Here is a 20594-nt window from a genome sequence, read left to right on the forward strand (position 1 = left end):
TGTTCAACGGCCGCGACGAAATATCGTACGAGGAGATCTCCTCCGAAACCAACATCCCCGAACCAAACCTGGTTCGTGCCCTAAATTCGCTGTGCACGGGAAAGGAGTCCGAGCCAGTGCTTGCGAAGACGCCGAAATCAAACGTTATTGAGAAGGACCACGTTTTCGCCGTTAACGAAGATTTCACGTCCGGTCTGCAGAAAGTCAAAATTGAGTCAACGACGAGTAAAAAAGATTCCACGCCAAAGAATAATGGCAACCTGGGCAACGTCGGCAACGTTGACGAAGAGCGACGGTATGAGCTGGAAGCTGCGATCGTGAGAATAATGAAGGCATGCCGAACACTGTCGCACGATGAACTTTTGATCGAGGTGACGAACGTGCTTAAAGCCAGGTACACTCCCACTCCCGCTGCTTTCAAGAAGAGGGTCGATGCCCTCATAGAAAGAGAGTACCTTGAGAGGGATACCGAGAACCCAGAAGTATACATATATTTGCCCTGAAGACGCGGTAGGACGTAGTCAGTAAGCTCTGATTTGCAGTAGCACAACGCAAACAACGTCGCCCTCGAATGTAGAGGAAAGTGAGACTCTGCGGCCGCCACTCTATCATGTTTTGGCAACGAAATTTTTTTCCTACTGGAAAAATAAAAGAATACACACTGCCCGATTAGTATGGTCTTTGCTATAACATGCCGACAACTAAAAATATCATGATCCATTCCACTCTGCGATAGTAGTTTACGAGCGACGCTGTTTAGCACACAACGCACATAATTTTGAACAAAGGTACCACTCATTTATTGTCTTGATAGGTGGTCATCGTGACGAAAGGTACGTACACTCATTTATGGTATTCATCGGTGTTCATTATTTTACTCGCTACTGCAATCACATTCTTTGGTAATGTCAAATCGATGCACGTACGCTGCTGGGTGGTCGGTTGGGCCGGATTGGTGTGGAATCGCATATGCCTGCAACCCGGAACGCGTAAACCTCTCCCTTTTCAGCACTGACACATCCACATTGAAATAACCGACAACTACAACAGGGGTAGCGGCATCGCTGCTAATCGACGCAAAGTGAGTAGCCATGAAACTTACGGGACTATGAGTCATTGCATTTTTTGCTTGCTTACGGGGGTATGAGCCATTCCTCAAGGGGTATCAGCCATTGATGATGACAGTTGTCGACGTGCTGTTCTGTACGTTGTATGAGTGATTAGAAAGAATTTAAGCACTGTTCGCTTCCCTTTTCTGAGTGCTTGTAGCCTCTACCTTACGGGGCTATGAGCCATTGCATTTTTTGCTTGCTTACGGGAGTATGAATTCTGACGGGAGTATGAGTCATTGATGATGATAGTTTTTGCTCACGGAGAACAAAATTTGCAGGAAACCCTAGCTATCTAAAATTTTGCTGTAAATGGACCTGCTTGCTTGTCAATTCTTAAGGTGAAAGCCTTAAGTTGCTTGTCGCAGTGTCTCATATCCGAAAAAAGTGGCGTAAAATCCAATCAGACAAAAAAATAGCAGGAATGGCTCATACCGCCGTAAGCAAGAAAAGGTGCAATGGCTGAATATGAACGAAGAAACGAAAAAACGAAAAGAAAGAAAGAAAGAGAGAAAGAAGGAAAGAAAGAAGGAAGGAAGGAAGGAAGGAAGGAAGGAAGGAAGGAAGGAAGGAAGGAAGGAAGGAACGGAAGAAGTAACGAAATAAAGAGAGAAAGAAAGACGAAAAGAAAGAGAGAACAGAATAAAGAACGAAAGAACGTTTAGGTAGTGCCAGGGTCCTTCAGCACATTTAGGTTTTCAAACATTTTGAAATTTAGAAATTATGAAATTTCAAATTTTAAAAATTTTCGGAAGTATTGAAGGGTCCTGGTATTGCACTAGCTGCTCGCATGTGTCGTTGAGGAGGTTGACCTACAGCGACTTATGTTTATTTCACACTGCGGCTCGCTAGGTCTTGCAACAAGTCTGACGCCTAACTTAATCCGCTACCACGTGTGCAACACACTTTCACCTTCAAGTGTTACAGGAGTGTAATAGCTGCAGTTGATGTTCGCCTCGATGTCAGTGAGGGAAACTTAAAGATGTTTTGGGTGTCGCGAAGTCACATTACAGTCACCCCGCCTATGCGCTCTTCGTAGACCGCGGGTCCCCCCCCCCCACGATGGCTATATCAACGTTACTAGACTAGCTTCAGTTTTAAAACTGGGCGCCGTTGCGCGGAACCGCCACCCGCCCGCGCCTTCGTGGCGCTGCAGTCGCGCCCGGCTTCACTTCCTCACTAGCCGGCTACGCGGGCGGGCCGTACTAAGCACGCGGTGCAGCGTTGGTGTATTCTGTAGTTCTTCGTTGACGGCGAATTTCAGCAAGCATGTCATCCTTGGAACTGTAGCCTTCGCCGAGTTTCTTAAGAATATCATCTGACGATGCCGACGTGCTGTGTACCTGGCTGCATAGGCCGCTATCGGAACGATGTCAACAGTTTGGCGCACCACTTTTTCTGTGCTCCCAGCAAAGCGATGCTTCGCTCGGCGTGAAAAAGAGCGATTCCTCGTGCCGACCGGGAACAGTTGTTGTTGTTGTAGCCTGTGATGCGTGTGGCTCCTACCCACGATGGGGCATTGGCCAAGAAATGGGTGGATTATTCGAAATTATTATGGAGCATAAATTTCCTAATAGCTATTGAAATAGCATTGAATAGCGCAGAATTACCTGTTAAATAAAATCAGAAAGGTCATATTGAATGAGTAATAATTAATTTAATAGTAAAAACAAAAAGAAAGGAATTTAGCAGGGCATGCGTTTAGATTCCGTAAGGAATGTTCCGACAGCGAAGCATGCATCCCTGTGGCTGAATCCCAAAGTGGACGCTCCGAACGAAAGAAGACCGGGAACACTCTGCGAAATCAACGGCACACGCTCGTGCCACTGCTCCCGCGTTCGTCGTCGTCTTGCACAGCTGGCTGCATGGCCGTTCATCTTTCCAGCGTAGAATTTCGCTTCACTTCTGTCGCAATGGGGAGGCCGCGTTTACGGGGGTATGAGCCATTGCTTAAGGGAGTATGAGCCACTCATGGTCTTACGTAACGGAAAGATTTAATTTTTAAGAAATTTAATTTCAAAGAATCACAAGTGGCAAATCGCAGGCGATGGCTGCTAACCACGCCGCCGAGCAAACTCGAGACATCGAACGCAAGCGACAACTGCGTACTGCGGGCATACCATCAGTGACGTCGTTCTCTCTCGCAGCCGATTGTGTGTGTAACCTCATAACTGAGAAATACTTTAATGAGCCCTCAGGATTAACCCAGTGCTAAACACAGGGGCCGCACGTTTCAGCTTCGCTGATTAAGCATCTTGACGGAATGAAAAATCCGGCTTCTTTTTTTTTTGTGTGTGTGTGGCTTGTGTGTACAAAGACCGACCTCATATTTCTTTTTGTAGCGCTTCTTTGGCGTGGTGACAATCTTCGGTGGGGATGAAAATCATCCTAAAATCACGCACTTTGGCCAGATATTCAGGCTCCTGAGCCTAAACTGCGCGAAACGTTAAGACGGCAGGAAGAAACACACGACGTTTAGAGACGCAGCTTCTGCGCTTCGCTGTATGCGTTTCTTCCTTTCGTGCAGTTTACCCTTCTTTCAGTATTAACGAACTGGTGCGATAAATCTTATTGCTGTAGGTGGATATCGCTTTCTCGTGGTCTCACTAATTCGGACAAGGGGAACGCCAGCGAGCGTGAAACACGCACCAACGGCGGCCCGTCCGCACGTGCTCAAGGCTGTGACGAGGCGTCTGCAGTGGAGCCCGATGGAACAGCGTTGCCCTCTGGCGGCTGTCACAGAAGTGGCGACAGCGGCTGTAAGCGCGCGGGCCGGGAGTTTTACAACTGAAGCTAGTCTAGTAACGTTGGGCTATATATCGCCGCCGTCTTGGTGTCAAACCACGCGTCTCTTTTGATCACCCCGCGCGACCCTTGCATGCAGCCGTCCACACAAACAACGCCGAATTCCACTGCTGCCGAACTTCCTTCTACGGCTTAACACCGTTGTCATGACCAACGATGCTCTATACGAGAACGTACGTGCGAGACCGTACCTGCATTTGCTTTTCCATATCCAGGCCTAAGTAATGGTGAGATAATTGTGGTCGCCGTTAAAAACTGAGCATTTTCTTGCTGCCAATAACGGTGAAACTAAACCTCCCTGTCACAGATACGGCACTGCAAATATTACACACGAATGAGCAGCAGTGTATGCTCATCAAAAGAATCGCGTCGTAATGATTAAAGGAGAATGTATGAAATTTAATCAAAGTGACGCAAACACCCGGTTACCGATGAGAACAAAGTGAAATGAAACAGTCTGGCTGTTTGTTTTAGCGGTTTCGCATAGACGTTCCTACTCTCATAGCCTTCCCATGAACAAAGAGCAACAAGTTAAAAAGATCAGATAACTTTTTCGTTGTTTTCTTGTCAGGTCGGAGGCCGCCTTACATTTCTATCCAAATCTTGGCCGATCACCCATAATGGGCATGCGCCACCAGAAAAGAGAAAGAGAACGAAACGAAAGCAGATTGCATAGTGAAAAATGCACTGAGACGGAAGTTGGAACTACAGCGACCAATGCATGCAAATAATTTTAATCGTTAGCTTTTCTTAGCCCGTTCCTAGGAAGGTTGATGGTTTGGTCTAGTTGGTTTTGCATGATTTTATCGTGTCTCAGTTTCGTGTCGTCGCTGACCGCAGATAACGACAAAGAGAGAGAGAGAGAGAGCAGCGCAGGCAGACCCTGGCAGCGCAGACCCTGGCAAAAGGCCCTTCCGTGTATGGAAGCACCTTCGATCAATAAGAGAGGAAAGTTCGGTCACAGAACGCAAAGCTCGGTTTCCCTCAACCCCACTAGACCTTGCATTAGGTATGTGCCGCAGAGACGACTGGGTATGTGAAACTGGGTATGTGCACAGGGGCCAGAGTAGGTCTGTGGCCCTTCGCACATCACGTTCGGCGGAAGTCGCGCGATAGCGCTCGCATTATCGTGGAAGTTTTGCGGTAAAACGGTCATGCCTCGGCTTACCCTTCGCGAGTTGGTGGCGGCGTGGGCATTTGTCGTCGCGCTAACAAGATGGTGTTTACGGGAGCACAGCCAGTAGTGGCTCGTTAATTGGGCATGCTGCTGTGCGCCTGCCTGCACCGACGTACGCTTAAAACGTCAGCGAACGATCGAGCATAGGATAGGAGCGCGGTAGTTAAAATCAGAACGTAATACAACGCCATTTACACTGAATTGTCATGGAGGTAGCAGGACCTTCAGCACCGGAAGCGATTCGGTGAACTCAAGATTGGAAGCGAATACGCATCTAGCCCTCACCACAAATAACGCTTAGACACACGCGTTAAACACGCGTTACCCTCATTTAATATTTTTTTTAATATCAGTAATCAGTCAAGGCTGGAAAAAAAATAACAACAATCGGTGCGGCTCTCCGCCAGTCTAGATGGCCTAGATATGGATGATTCAGTTGTTAATCATTCGGACTGTGCGCGTGAGACAGCGATCGATACCGACGGGCTGTGTGCCGATGCACAGCGTGAGCTGGGCAATGTACACTGTAAACGCAAATGAGCCGAAAAGGGCATATTAAGGGATGTCACCTCCCTTGAGACAACGTGCCTGAAAACCGTGCTCCCTTACAGTGGTGCAGAAATGTTCAGCGTCCTCCATTTCGCTCCCTCGCAAAATGGGGGTGAAAGAAGGAGAAAGAACCTCAATTCTACATCCTTATTAAGAGGGAGTTTCGAAGATAGAGACCTCCCTTTAGCGTAAACGGAGTTCTCTGTTTCTTATTTTATGCGTTATTTTATTTTAGTATACACATGTGTGAGAAGGAGACGAGAAAGGAGAGATATATTGTCCAAGTGGTTGCTTTTCTTTCTCTTAATTCTGCAAATTTATACATTTCCAGAGTGCAAGCCAGCTTATTTAGGGCGATATAAAAGACGATTTGTTCGTCTCGTTGATCACAATGTCCTGTCGCGCTGCCAGAACCACCGGTCGACCTTACGACCTGACTTCGGAAGCGCGACCATGCAAGACTTCGACGGCTTCGGCCGTAGAATGTCGTCGCTTCTGTTTGTTTTCCCATCAACTAAAAGTGATACTGAAGGCAAAGCCCTCGAAGCGCCACTGTCGTCGGCGCCGGTGACGGCACCTGTTTTGCTCTAGCTTCGTAGTTCTGCGCGTGTGTCTATATGCGTTCTTACGAGAGAATTACGGCGGCCGTCGGAGAGTGTTGCGTGTAATATGTGGAACCTCACAAGAATACCTGCCCCCTGCGCAGCACGGCGGTGATCGGCCACCGCGTAGCCATCGCCTTGTGATCTGTGTACTACAATACACTTTTGTGGTTCGCGCGGCCGTGCTCGGGCATTCCCTACTGCGCCACGATATGAAAGCGGCTAGTGAAACCTCGCCCACAGTCCTCACAAAATCGGAGCGCGTACGGTGTGGACTGCTTTGGAAACGGCGCGTTTCGGATTACCGCTTGCCCAGTTGCCTCATGTTTCACGCGGCCTTATATATTCAGCTGCGGTGGTGAGTACGGCGCGGACCCATTGCGTAATGCACATAATGCTCACACCTTTTATGTTGCGGTGTTGAGACCCGTCGGTCCGCTGAAGAAAACTCAAGGAGCTAGTGCCGCACGAAAAAGAGACATTGTTTTGTTTCTTTCAATTTCTCCCGTTTTACGTGCCGGAACCACGATCTGATTACGAGGCACGCCGCATGCAGTTGGGATCGACTTCGGATTAATATTGATCTCCTGGGGTTCTTTACCGTGCACAGCCACGGCACGCGGGCGTTCTTGCACGCCACCGCATCGAAATGCGGCCGCCGTGGCCAGGATTTGATCCTGCGACCTCGTGCTTAATACTAAGCACAACGCCAAGGACACATAGCAACCTCGGCGGGTCAAAGAGTGTTGTATTTTCGTCATGAGGTGTGTTTGATAACCATTCCCTAAGTGTCGATATAGGTTGTGACAGCGATTTGTGCCACAGCAACATTATTTCTAAGGCGGCAAATTACTGTTATGCAGCATGAACAATGCAAACAGCCAGCCTGTTTCTGTGTTAAATGGAGGCATGCAGTGTGTGCACACAATTATGTTCATTTTATCAGTTTTGTGAAATAAGCTTAAAACTGCATGCATGCATTTTCACTGGGAAATCTGTACCAGCACTTTCTTGTACCAAATTGTCTATGCACAGAAGTTTGTGCATTAGAAATAAATTTCAGGCAGTTACAGCATACAATTTCTTTTTCTTAATTAATAAAGGGAAAATTAGACATCCACCCGTTCATAGCAATTGCTACAAAGGAAGCCCATACGGGTTCCTGAAAAGCCTCAGAGTTGAAGAAAATCGTCCTGGTCCGGGACTCGAACCCGGGACCACCGCCTTTCCGGGGCAGCCGCTCTACCATCTGAGCTAACCAGGCGGCTAGCAGATGGCAGGGCGAAGTCGAATTTGTCGACAACACACGAAGCAAAGACAAGTGTTTGACGTAGTAGTTCAGCAGAACTAAAGTCTGCAGAACATGTCTAAAGTGAGCTCCATCATCAGGGCAGCTAGGGCTCCCAAAAACACAAGTGCCAAAAATCTGGAGGCTCTTGGTATTCACAACACATATGAAGAACATGCCACAGCAGTGGTCACGCCTCAGACAGAACGTCTGAATTCGACAAAACAAGGAAAGGCCCTATTGCAAAAGGTGGCCCTGAGAGCGCAGTATGGCTGGGAAAAAACAGTTTCGCTACCCAGACAAACAAGAGAGAAAATTCTAGTTTCACCAATCCCAAAGAATATGAGCACGGAACACCACCAAAGCAGGAAAGCGCAATCAAAGGCTTTACTAAAGAAGTATGAAAGAAATCCAGACATATACTACACAAATGCGTGTAAAGTGGCAGCAGACAAATTCACAATAGTGGCCTTCAATCGGTTCACAGTGATAACAACCTCCATTCGTAACCCTTCAGCCTGTACCATGGATGCAGCAGCCATAGCACTGGCCTTTCGAGGTGCAGACAGACAGACAGACAAAGAACTTTAATGACAAGGTCCTGAGAAGCTTTGCCCTAGGGCAGAGCTGCGGGCTGCTCTCACGTGGGGACTGTTAGGCCGAGCCTAACGGCCGCATCGTGGGCTCTCTGGACAGCCTAAGTTTGACGTGCATATTCTGAACGTTAAGAGACGGGAAGATAGCGGTATGGATTAGAGAGAAAACGAGGACAGCCGATATTCTAATTGTCATTAAGTAAAATAAGTGGAGCTGGGCAGGCCATGTAGTGGGTAGCCTAAGTTTGATGTGCATATTCTGAGCTCTGGATGGCAGAGCTCCCAAAAGAAACCATCTGCATTGGCTATGGTGTACCTCTAAGGCAGCATGCTGTTCGTTAATGACGGGTACCGTCCCACGCAAAACTCACAGAATTGCACCAGGTGGTAATTTGGTGCCCGGCGCATTCTGGACTCGAGGGAAATGAGAGGGCAGACCGACTGCTCGGGCAATAAGCATCCAAGCACTAGTCGGTCCTTTCAAGGAACCCCCCATTGACCCACGTGACACCTTCGAAAACCAGGCAAAAGAGAGACAAAAATACAGGCGTCCGCACCCCAACCTTATGGGAGAACAGGCCAGGGATTAGTGCTGTGTACAGACTAACACATATCTACGCCTACAAATACTCAGTAAGATACACTCTGCATTCTATGAAAGTATGTGTTCTTGGTGCGGGGAGCTGCCAACTCTTGCCCACGTAACATGAATGTATAAACTACAGTCTCCAAATTCCAATTCGCCCCTTACGACGCAAGTGTCAAGTAACAGACAATGGAATGTTTGGCTTGCTAGTGAAGATGCAGAGAGCCAGAGAGCTCTTCTTGATCAAGCCCAGCAAACCACAGAGACCAGTGGAGCCCTGGACTGAGGGACGCACCGACCGCCCAAACGACTAAAAGAAATAAAGTTTATACTACTACTATTTGCCCTTAGTGCTATCAGCCATCAAGTTTACGTGCAATTACATATGAGCCACATGTCACTTGATTCACTCAGTTTCCATCCAGAAAATGCACTCTTTGTTGGAGGGCATGCATGATTGATTGCGCATTATGCTAATAGTCATTGATTGTAATATCATGCTGGCACATTTGATTCTGGAACTGTAATAAATTTCCAGACATTTTATTGCTTTGTCATAATTTTTGCACCTCGTTAGACACAATCTACTAAACACACAAAAAACTCCCTTCAACCTCGTAAAATTCCCAAAAGGTGCATAATAAACTCCCGACATACCTGTAAAAGCTCTAATAAAGAGCTAAAATGCACTCCCAAAACATCTGTTTAAAACTCCCTTAATAAAACAGCTCCCTAAAGCTGTAAAAATTAACTCCCAAACATTCTCTTATATATTCCCATAAAAAGCAAAAATTCAACTCTCAAAATTAACCATAATTGCTCCCTTAAGCAAAGCTCCCAAAATATGGGAACAGTTGCTCCCATGTTTACACCTAAGCACTCCTACAAGGAGGCAAAATAATTTCCCAAAGGTCTCCTTCAACACTCCCTTAAGAAGCCAAACGTTTCCGAAAATGTACGTAAGGACTCCCATCGTTTCTCCTATAAATTCCCATAAGCAGCAAAATAAAATACCCATGTCAACTTGTAAAAGCTCCCAAAGCTCCTCATAAAAAGTTCCATAGTGCTGGTGTCCAAAAGAGGAATGAAAAACTCCCAACGTTCCCCATAAAGACTCCTGCAACCGCTCAGGGGTTGGTGTTTAAAGGAGAATTCAAAAACTCCCATAATTCCCCATAAAACCACCAAACACAAGGAGGTGAAAAAAAACTCCGTTCGAAGGGAGGATCTTGTCCTCCCTTAAGGGCTTGAGTTATGCAACGAGGCCAAAACTCCCTAAAAGGGTCAAACCTGTTTACAGTGTAGCAGAGGGCAGTTCGCAAGAGTGCGAGTTGTCTTACTCGAGTAAAGCCTGCTGCATTGTGCCAGAGTCGGTTGAGCTGTCCGCCAGTCGAGGCAGAGAGAGTGTTGATTTAAGTGAGAATCACTCAGACTGTGCGGGTAAGAGACCGATCCGGGCCGACGAAATGTGTACCGGCCAGCACGAGGCACGAGAAGGCGACATGAAGGCGAGTGCAAGGAGAAAGCGCCGTAAAAAGAAGCGCGGTAAAGACCGAAAGTCGGTAATTAATGTAGCGCCGCCAAAAATGGCGAGAAACCCAAAAGGGCAGGGCGCGAGGAAAAAGATGCGGTCGTCTCGGACGATGTTGACGCATCGAAAACGTTCGAGCCACCGGTCAAAGGGGGACCGCGAAGAATGTTCTGCACGGACGCGGACAAAGGGCACGGGGCAGTTAATCTCCTCGTCGTTCCGTAGTTCTTTTCACAGCTCAGCGTGCAGTTCGAAGAAACGCAAGGTGGCAGGACGAGACCAGGTGGGGAGTAGCGACGAGGTCAGTCGAGTTTGTGAGGAAAGCGGGGCGCCGAGACGCAAATTGGCAGGAGACCGTAACGTCTTGGGGGAGCTGATAGTGAATCAGCCCTTTTGTTGTCTCTCGGCAGCCAGAGTAGCTTTGAAACTTCGACCACCCCGGGTACGGCTCAGAGTATGAGTCAGACATAAGCGTTTGGAAAGGGAGGCCAAGAGAGCTTCCGTAGAAGTAAAAGGTGTTTTTTTTTATTTTTGAGCATCGGAAAGTTTTCGCGATTTGAGACTAGGGTTTCTTTCAATGTAAAGGTATGAGCTTTGTTTGTGTTTTCGTTCGAGAAGCTCGAGATTTGAAAGTTGCGTTTTAAGTAAACCTGTAGTCTCGCGAGATGTTCATTAATAAGTAGATAGGTTTTTTTTGTGTGTGTGAGTAACCTGAGGGTCAAGGTTATTGTTGAGAGGCCTATCGTAACGCGCGTGTGTGTTATTTAACCTTCTTTCTTTTTAAGTGTTTTTGAATTTTCTAAGGTTAAGCGCGTAGATTTTCAGTGAGTGCATGATTTGCACGGAGAAGCGTTCTTAGTTCCATTAGCGCGTGTCCTGTGTGGACGGAAGGAAGCAGATTTATGACTGGGTTGCTCGTGTGTGGAGGGCAGCCGTATTCTGACTTCTTTAGTGAACGTGCGTGGAAAGAGTTAGTAGAAGACGCATCATTTTAAGAGTTCTGCGGAGTGTGTAAGTACCGCGAGTTTAATTGTTCGTTTAAGTCACGTGTCCTAGAGGGACTAAAGGAAGAAACGTGAGTAAGCGTAATGAAGAGTTTGCCTACAACGCAAGTACGCGTTTTGTTTAGTGACCACAAGGCTAGTGCGCTTGTGATTACGTACTTGTGAGGTTGACCAGATTGTTCAGTGGCACCAATACGTGCGATAAGTACGCCACTGCGATAGATTGGAAACATGCTGTTCGTGTAGTTAGGCCACTTAAGTTATGTTCGGCTGTTTTCATTTGTTGTTTGCATCGTCAACGACCCTTTTGTTTTGCAACAACAATAGTACTCTGGTCTTGTCGGCATTCGGGGAGAAATGGATAGCTGTTTGGAAGGGTGGTTGGAACTGCTTTGTCAAAATTGGGGAACTAAAAGATCAGGGTTGATTTTGACTCAGCAATAGCCTGGCGAGTCAGGGGTGAAGAGCCTGCGCTTACGCGTGGTGCAGCGCTGTGTTGTTTGGTTTGTTTGACGTATGTTCTCCAGGGCCGAGGATCCCGAGGGTTGTCAAACGAGGCTCGACCCCAGTACCCTGCAGCTTCTTTCAGCGTTCCTCATGGCCAGCGAATTGAGTTCACCGGCCATTCAGAACAACCGGGGCGAGGACGAGCTGTTAGATATGGAGCTGTTTCCTGCGATTACTTCGAGTTCCCCAAACCACTTCCAATCGCAGCACAGCTAATTGAGGAATGCCGAAGCAGGAAAGCACATTCCAGAGGAGCGGCCGAGCAAACAAGTTTAAGGCAACAAGTTCACGTGCCAACAAGTTCGTGCGCCGCCGGGATTAGCAGGTGGGCCTCGGACAATGGAGCATGAGCAGCCCTCCCCTTCTCCTCGTTAGAAGTGCATTGCCAGTCTGCGAGGCAAGACCGCAGAGAGCCGCCAGGTGTGACACCGCGACACGGGCGCCTACCATTGGCTGAAAGTGGCGTCATCGGAGCGGACTCTCCCATTGGTCAAACATGACGTGACTTCCAGTGCTCGAAGGGTTTATAAGAAGCCTTCCAGAGAGACCTGAGCATTCTGGGACAGTCCCTGATTCCCTGATTCACCTCTCTCGAACTTCTTGCCGCGGGCCGCAGCGTCCGAGTTGCTGCCGGCCCGTAATGTCTGTACGACTGGTACTTGACGTCTCACCTCCCTGTACATAATGTAAAATAAATACTCCCAAGTTTGGGTTTTCATCCCGAAGTCCGTCCCTCAACCCCTACAATGGCAAGCTGTATGCCCTGAGGTGAGCGGCAGACGAAACTAATGAGAGACATATGGTGACGCACGGCACCGGGGAGCGTCCAAGGAGCGCACATGGGAAGATACCGAAGGATTCTGTTTCCACGTGAAATGCCGAAAGGCGTGAGAATAGTTTACAGAGAAAGTGGGTGTTCCAGACAAGCCAAGCGTTGGTACGAAGAGAAAGCGCCCACTCGGTATACGGTTGTCGCGGATACAAGAGGTGCGCGGAGGCTGCACAATATCCAAGTGCTCTAGGGACAGCACTGTAACCATGGCAAAGTCATCGAAAGCAGCGAGAGTAGAATACAATGATAAGCTCACTACAGCAGTGCAAATGCGTGGCATAATTTGGGATTGTGGTCGCCAGGACTACAAGGATCAGCGAAAGAAAGCTACGGCATGGGCAGAGATCATTGCCGATATCGGAACCGATCCGGGAAGTAAGTTCACAATGTTGGTACTGATGAAATCAAATTTATATGCGGAAGTGATCAGCCGATGATACCACCCTTTGTGCTTTCGGTACACGACCGCGTTGATTTATATATTCGTCGCGCCAACTTATTGTCGTTCTAATTGTAGGATAGTTATATAATTCTTGCGCCCTTGATGTCCCATCAAACTCATTCCTCCTGCTTTCCTGTTGTTGTTTTATTTCTTTTTCATTCCCCTTTATCTCAGTATATAGTTTCCAAAACCAGAGCGTGATCGATGTGTGCGTGCACACACGGAATGTTTTGGGCGCCAGGACGCGGGTTTGGGTGCAGCAGCTTCAGGCGCTGCTTACACCGCACGTTTAGATTAGTAACTATTCTAATTTTTTTTTACCAAGTTACTTTAGGATCACGCTCGGATCACGCTCGGAAGGAGAGCCGCCCATTTCACGCCAAATGTAGCACAAAACGCTAGTTCTTGGAGGAGGCTTTAAAACAGGAACTGACACTGAAGTAAACATCAATAACCACAATTTATTTTTACGCAAAGTAAACGTCGCTGTTGGAGATCCACAAAAGCTTCTGCAACGCCTGCACTCCGCGGTGATCGCAGGTGCCCGCTCACTCAACGTAGCCAGACCCGCCAGACGGCGCAAAGCCAGGCCGCTAAAATGCTTGCAGCTAAATGAAATGTGTAGAAATCGTTCGTAAGCGCCTCTATGAAACTTTTTTTCGAAGTTTAGTCAGTAACAATAAATAATACAATAAAAATTCTGCTTATTCCTTTTTTGTTATCCAGAAACACATTCGTAAAGTCTGACAACAATGCGGCGGGCGCGTCCGCCCGTTTGTCGCTGCATGTAAGCGAAGCCAGCGAACCACCGGCGTCGTCCCGCCGCGTCTATTTCCGCCGCGCGATGTTCGCCGTGAAAGAACGCTCCATGTATCCCGCGCTTTAGCGTTGAACGCTAACGCACGCAAGGGGAGCCTTACGTACGGCAAGATGGCGGCGCCAGTCGAAGTGAGAGCAGCCCGCTTCGGATCTATCGAGCCGTCTGCCTGCACTGCTAGGCTCTATCCTTCTCCACTAATGCTCGTGTTCGCCTTAGATTTGTGCGATGATGCTTCGGCAGCGGTGCACAGGTGACAAATGGGCGTTGTTTACGATATACGTTCTCGATTAGCGGCGCAGTAGGCTTAACGAGAGGGTTTGCTCATAGAGTTAGTAGAACAACTCTATGGGTTTGCTAAATGTGTTTGCTGTATCCGCCTCGAGATGGCGCCCAAGTGTATTTCGCTCGTTTGCTTGGGGTAAAGCCGCATGTGGAACCGATGCATGTCATGTTTTCCGCGGCAAAACAGAGTAGTGTGGTCGGTGCTGTGGTCACAATGCGTGTGCGTTTTACCAACGACGACGATATGAACCTCGTGAAGGAGGTTTTCGCCTTGAACCCATTCGGACGGACGTCAAGGTGGGCGTCCGTTGCAAAAAATTGGAAAGAAGTGGGAAATCCGCTTTCTGGAAGAGAAATTGCCGGCGAAACGTCCCCTCCGGTATAGCTTCGACGTTGAGTGGATCTTGAGGACACGTAGAACCTGCGCGGTCGCTCTCATTCCCGAAGCATGAGGGTGTCTATGTCATCCCAACTTAAAAAGGACACGTAATATGGGTCCCACAGAACACTCGATCGCAGCATGCGAAGATTAATTGGTATGTTTCGCGACTCTCGACAAAACAACGCTCAAACCAAACACCTACATGCGTAATTAACGCAGCGACTGTGGCTTTCGATAAGCTTGACTTAGGGACACACTTGCGGATTCGGCATTGGATAAGCTCGACATTTCGTGTGGATTTGGCTTTCCAGTACTTTGTGTCTTTACATCTAGATGGCGCTGTATTTGTTTGCGTTAACGTTAACGCTTTTCTCCGTTCCGCTATTCTAAAACACTACCTTGTGCCGCGCAGTGCAGTCTTTCTTTGCGTTAGCGTTGCGTCGCACGCTAACGCTAACGCAAGGGTTTTACGCTATACTAAAACTCTCTCATAATACGTAATGGACTAATAAAAAAAATCACTAGTTATGTTCTTCATCAATTACTTTGCGGCACATATTGCAATTTACGAATTGTAGCCGCTCAGTTCGTAAGGCGTATTCACTCGGAAGGAATTTAGAGATATTAGTTCCCAAAGTGTGCGACAATATTCATGGGCGTTCTGGTTACATTTTCACTTCAATGAAACAAACGGCACTTTGTTAAAAAAATAAGTTGAATAGCAGTGCATTTTCACCACAATTTTCCCGACGCATATCTCGAGACCCGCGCGATCCCTAGCAAATGTTACAAGTGAATATGCCTTGCAAACTGACCGGCTACAATTCATAAATTGCAATACGTGCCATTGCGTACATCATCATCATCATCATCGTCATATTTTCTGTCCACTGCAGGACGAAGGCCTCTCCCTGCGATCTCTAATTACCCCTGTCCTGCGCCATCCGATTCTAACAAGCACCCGCAAATTTCGTAATTTCGTCGCACCACTTAGTCTTCTTAATACTTATAAAGTACTTAATTAAAAGTTAACTGGTGATTATGTGTTAGCCATCGATTATTGAATTGGATTTCTCATGCGACTAGTGTGCGACACTTCGGGTAATCCAACTCAAGGACTACAACTAAGCTATCCTCCTTGGAATATTTGTAAAAACTGTGTACGGTCTGCAAGAAACACCGTTGGTCGTAATGTTGAGGTAGCACATACGTAGGCATAAGTGCAGTCGTACACATGCAAAAATGTTAGGGAGAAGTTTCCCCTATATGTTTTTACGTAGTGACCGTGATGGCGTCGAGATGCACGAGGCAATATACAGCAGCCTTGGACACGCCATGGCTGCTTAGTGGCTATGGTGTTGGGCTCTAAGCACGCGGTCACGGGATCGAATCCTGGTCACGGCGGCCATATTTCGATTGGGGCGAAATGCGAAAACACCCGTGTACTTAAGATTTAGGTGCAGGTTAAACACGAGGTGGTCCAAATTTCCGGAGACGACCACTACGGCGTTCCTCATAATCAGGAAATTGTTTGGGCACATAAAACCCCATAATTTCATTTTTTTTTAACACAGCAGCCTAGAAGGGAAAGAAGTGGAGTACATGCCACGAAACGTTGAAAGTCAAAACCCGAGGTATTATGAAGGTACGCATCAAGCCGCTCAGCATTCAGAAATGGACTGACAAATCCTTCCTTGCCAATATTACCGGCAACCCACGCGGCGCAAGATACGGACTTTTGCTCCACGTAATATTGCTTTCACTACCGCTGTCACAGCCCAGCCATTTAGACGAAACCCTTCTTTTTGTTCACCTCCCCTCCCCCCGCCACTCGCTTTATTATTTTTTCGAAGACCTACTTGACTTAACGCAAGCAAGCGGTAGCTTCCGTTATTTCTTTATTTACCCAAGCAGAACGACAGCAAAGCTTTCCTGGCCGGAAAGAAAGAAGACGACGAGGTTATAGCGCGAGGAATGGACCGAGAGTTGTTTTGAGGCAACAAGAACAACAGCAAGAACAGCAGGACGCCATGGCTTCGCTCTCCGCCAAGAAAGGTGACAAGTCGATGCGTGTCCCGCAACCTGTGCAGCAGGTGGACCATCGCCGCACCGAGGACATCTGGCTGGAGCTGCGGAGAGCCTTCGACGAGATACAGGAGAAGCAGAAGACCGCACAGCGCTTCGACGAGCTGTACAGGGACGTGTATGCCATGGTGATGCGGAACGAAGGGGCGCGCCTCTACCGCGGTCTGCGCGACGCCGTGACAGAGCACCTGACCAACAAAGTACGCACCCTCGTGTTGGCTAAAGTTGGGGAGGACTTCTTGCAGACGCTAAATCAGGCCTGGAAGGACCACCAGAAGAGCATGACAATGATTAGAGACATCGTGGCGTACATGGAAGGCTCGTACGTTTGTCAGAACAACGTTGACAACGTGCACACACTGGGCGTGTTGCTCTTCCGGGATGAGATAGCGCGCAGCGATCACGTACGGGACCGCCTTCGCGAAACCCTGCTTGACCTGGTGAAGATGGATCGCGAAGGCAAGCCTGTCAACAAGCTTTCCATGAAGGAGGCGTGCGAAATGCTCTCAAGCCTAGGACTCGATTCAAGGTCCGTGTACGAGGAAGATTTCGAGCTGCCATTCCTGGCAGAGTCCGCGCAATACTACGCGTTAAGCGGCCATCATTATATCGAAACTATGGACACTCTAGAGTACATCGCCAAAGTCGAGCAGCATATCAAGGAAGAGTCAGAGCGGGCGAGGCAGTGCCTGTGCGAGTCAACCGTGGCTCCCGTGGTGCAAGTCGTGAAGGAAGAGCTCATCGGCAAGCATATGAAAGCCATCCTGGAGATGGATGACTCTGGCGTTGTGCATATGCTCAGGAACCGAATGACAGAGGACCTGGCCCATATATTTAGGCTCCTCAAGTGCGTACACGACGGTCTCAAGACATTGCTTGACTATGTCAGCAAGTACCTGCGCGACCTAGGAAGATCAATCATGAACGAGGAAGGGAACTCAGTGGGCATTGTACCAAAAGTGATGGAGCTGAAAGATCGCTTCGACCACTTTCTACAGCACTCTTTCAACGACGAGCAACTCGTCAAGCAAAAGATCGCAACCGACTTTGAGTACATACTCAGCCTGACCCGCAAGACACCCGAGCATCTCTCTGCGTTTGTAGACGACATGTTACGAAGGGGAATTAAGGGCATGACAAAGCAGGAGATTGACCAGTTGATGGACAGGGTTATCGCGTTATTTCGGTCGTTGCAGGAGAAAGACCTTTTCGATCGCTATTACAAGCAGAACCTGGCCAAGCGGCTGCTGCTCAACAAAAGCGCCTCGGACGAGGCAGAAAGAACTATGATCGCCAAGCTCAAGGTTGAATGCGGTTGTCTGTTCACCTCAAAGATGGAAGCCATGATCAAGGACATGCTTATCTCCAACAACTTAATGCAAGAGTTCAAGGCGGCAATTTCCTCTAGCAAAATGGACTTGGACGGAGTCGACCTGAACGTGCGCGTGCTCACCACGGGCTTCTGGCCGCTGCCTGCCGCCCCGCAGCAAAGCACCATCCCCGCCGCCCCGCGCAGCGCTTTCGAGACGTTCCGGCGGTTCTACCTGGCGAAGCATGGCGGCCGAAAACTAACTCTACAGCCACATCTGGGCTGGGCCGACTTGAACGCCGTGTTCTACGGGTCACGGAAGAACGAGCCATCGACGTCGCAAGCGGCGAACCCACCGTCCGGTGCGCTGCAGTCACGCACCTACACCATCCAGGTGTCGACGTACCAGATGTGCGTGCTCATGCTGTTCAACGGCCGCGACGAAATATCGTACGAGGAGATCTCCTCCGAAACCAACATCCCCGAACCAAACCTGGTTCGTGCCCTAAATTCGCTGTGCACGGGAAAGGACTCCGAGCCAGTGCTTGCGAAGACGCCGGAATCAAACGTTATTGAGAAGGACCACGTTTTCGCCGTTAACGAAGATTTCACGTCCGGTCTGCAGAAAGTCAAAATTGAGTCAACGACGAGTAAAAAAGATTCCACGCCAAAGAATAGTGGCAACGTGGACAACGTGGGCAACGTTGACGAAGAGCGACGGTATGAGCTGGAAGCTGCCATCGTGAGGATAATGAAGGCATGCCGAACACTGTCGCACGATGAACTTTTGATCGAGGTGACGAACGTGCTTAAAGCCAGGTACACTCCCAGTCCCGCTGCGTTCAAGAAGAGGGTCGATGCCCTCATAGAAAGAGAGTACCTTGAGAGGGATACCGAGAACCCAGAAGTATACATATATTTGCCCTGAAGACGCGGTAGGACGTAGTCAGTAAGCTCTGATTTGCAGTAGCACAACGGAAACAACGTCGCCCTCGAATGTAGAGGAAAGTGAGACTCTGCGGCCGCCCCTCTATCATGTTCTGGCAACGAAATTTTTTCCTTACTGGAAAAATAAAAGAATACACACTGCCTGATTAGTATTGTCTTTGCTATAACGTGCCGACAACTAAAAAAAATCATGATGCATTCCACTCTGCGAAGGTAGTTTACGAGCGACGCTGTTTAGCACAAAACGCGGAGGTGACACAATTTTGAACAAAGGTACTACTCATTTATTGTCTTGATAGGTGGTCATCGTGACGAAAGGTACGTACACTTATTTATGGTATTCATCAGTGTTCATTATTTCAATCGCTACTGCAATCACATTCTTTGGTAATGTCATATCGATGCACGTACGCTGCTGGTTGGTCGGTTGGGCCGGATTCGTGTGGAATCGCATATGCCTGCAACACGGAACGCGTAAACCTCTCCCTTTTCGGCACCGACGCATCCACATTGATATCACCGACAACTACAATAGGGGTAGTGGCATCGCTGCTAATCGACGCAAAGTGACTAGCCATGAAACTTGCGGGACGATGAGTCATTGCATTTTTTGCTTGCTTAGGGGGCATAAACCATTGCTCACGGGGGTATGAGCCATTGATGATGACAGTTTTAGACATGCTGTTCCGTCCGTTGTATGAGTAATTGGAAGGAATTTAAGCATTGTTCGCTTCCCTTTTCTTAGTGCTTGTAGCCCCCGCTTTACGGGGCTATGACCCATTGCATTTTTTGCTTGCTTACGGGGGTATGAATTCTTACGGGGCTGTGAGCCATTGATGATGACAGTTTTTGCTCACGGAGAACAAAATTTGCAGGAAACCCTAGCTATCTAAAATTTTGCTGTAAATGGACCTGACTGCTTGTTAACATTTAAGGTGAAAGCCTCAAATTGCTCGTCGCAGTGTCACATACCCGAAAGCGGCGTAAAGTCCAGTCAGACCAAAGAATAGCAGGAATGGCTCATACCGCCGTAAGCAAGAAAAGATGCAATGGCTGAATATGAACGAAGAAAGAAAGAAAGAAAGAAAGAAAGAAAGAAAGAAAGAAAGAAAGAAAGAAAGAAAGAAAGAAAGAAAGAAAGAAAGAAGGAACGGAAGAAGTAACGAAAGAAAGAAAGAAGGAAGGAAAGAAAGAACGAAAGAGAGAAAGAAAGACGAAAAGAATCGGAGAACAGAATAAAGAACGAAAGAACCTTTAGGTAGTGCCAGGGTCCATCAATACATTTAATTTTTTTTAATTTTGAAGTTTAGAAATTATAAAACTTAAAATGTAAAAATTATAGAAAGTATTGAAGGGTCCTTGTAGTGCATTAGCTGCTCACATGTGTCGTTGAGGAGGTTCACCTACAGCGACTTACGTTTACTTCACACTGCGGCTCGCTAGTTCTTGCAACAAGTCTGACGCCTAACTCAATCCACTATCACGTGTGCAACACACTTTCGCCTTCGAGTGTTACAGGATAGCTGCCGAACTTCTTTCTACGGCTTAACACTGTTGTCATCACCAACAATGCTCTATGCGAGAACGTACGCGCGAGACCGTACCTGCATTTGCTCTTCCATATCCAGGCCTAAGTAATGGCGAGATAATTGTGGTCGCCGTTAAAAACTGAGCATTTTCTTGCTGCCAATAACGCTGAAACTAAACCACCCTCTCACAGATACGGCACTAAATATTACA

General features: G+C 47.9%; 1 protein-coding gene and 1 non-coding gene across 3 annotated transcripts in view; both read right to left on the reverse strand.

Annotated features, from left to right (window-relative positions):
* LOC139057458 (ankyrin repeat and BTB/POZ domain-containing protein 2) overlaps positions 1–20594 on the reverse strand; it is a 214383-nt gene that overhangs the window by 43630 nt on the left and 150159 nt on the right. The gene's annotated exons all lie outside the window — the stretch shown is intronic.
* TRNAS-GGA (transfer RNA serine (anticodon GGA)) lies at positions 7432–7506 on the reverse strand. Its single transcript has one exon. It is a non-coding gene; the product is annotated as a tRNA-Ser (tRNA).

Source organism: Dermacentor albipictus, chromosome 3, assembly GCF_038994185.2.
Source record: "Dermacentor albipictus isolate Rhodes 1998 colony chromosome 3, USDA_Dalb.pri_finalv2, whole genome shotgun sequence".
NCBI lineage: Eukaryota > Metazoa > Arthropoda > Arachnida > Ixodida > Ixodidae > Dermacentor > Dermacentor albipictus.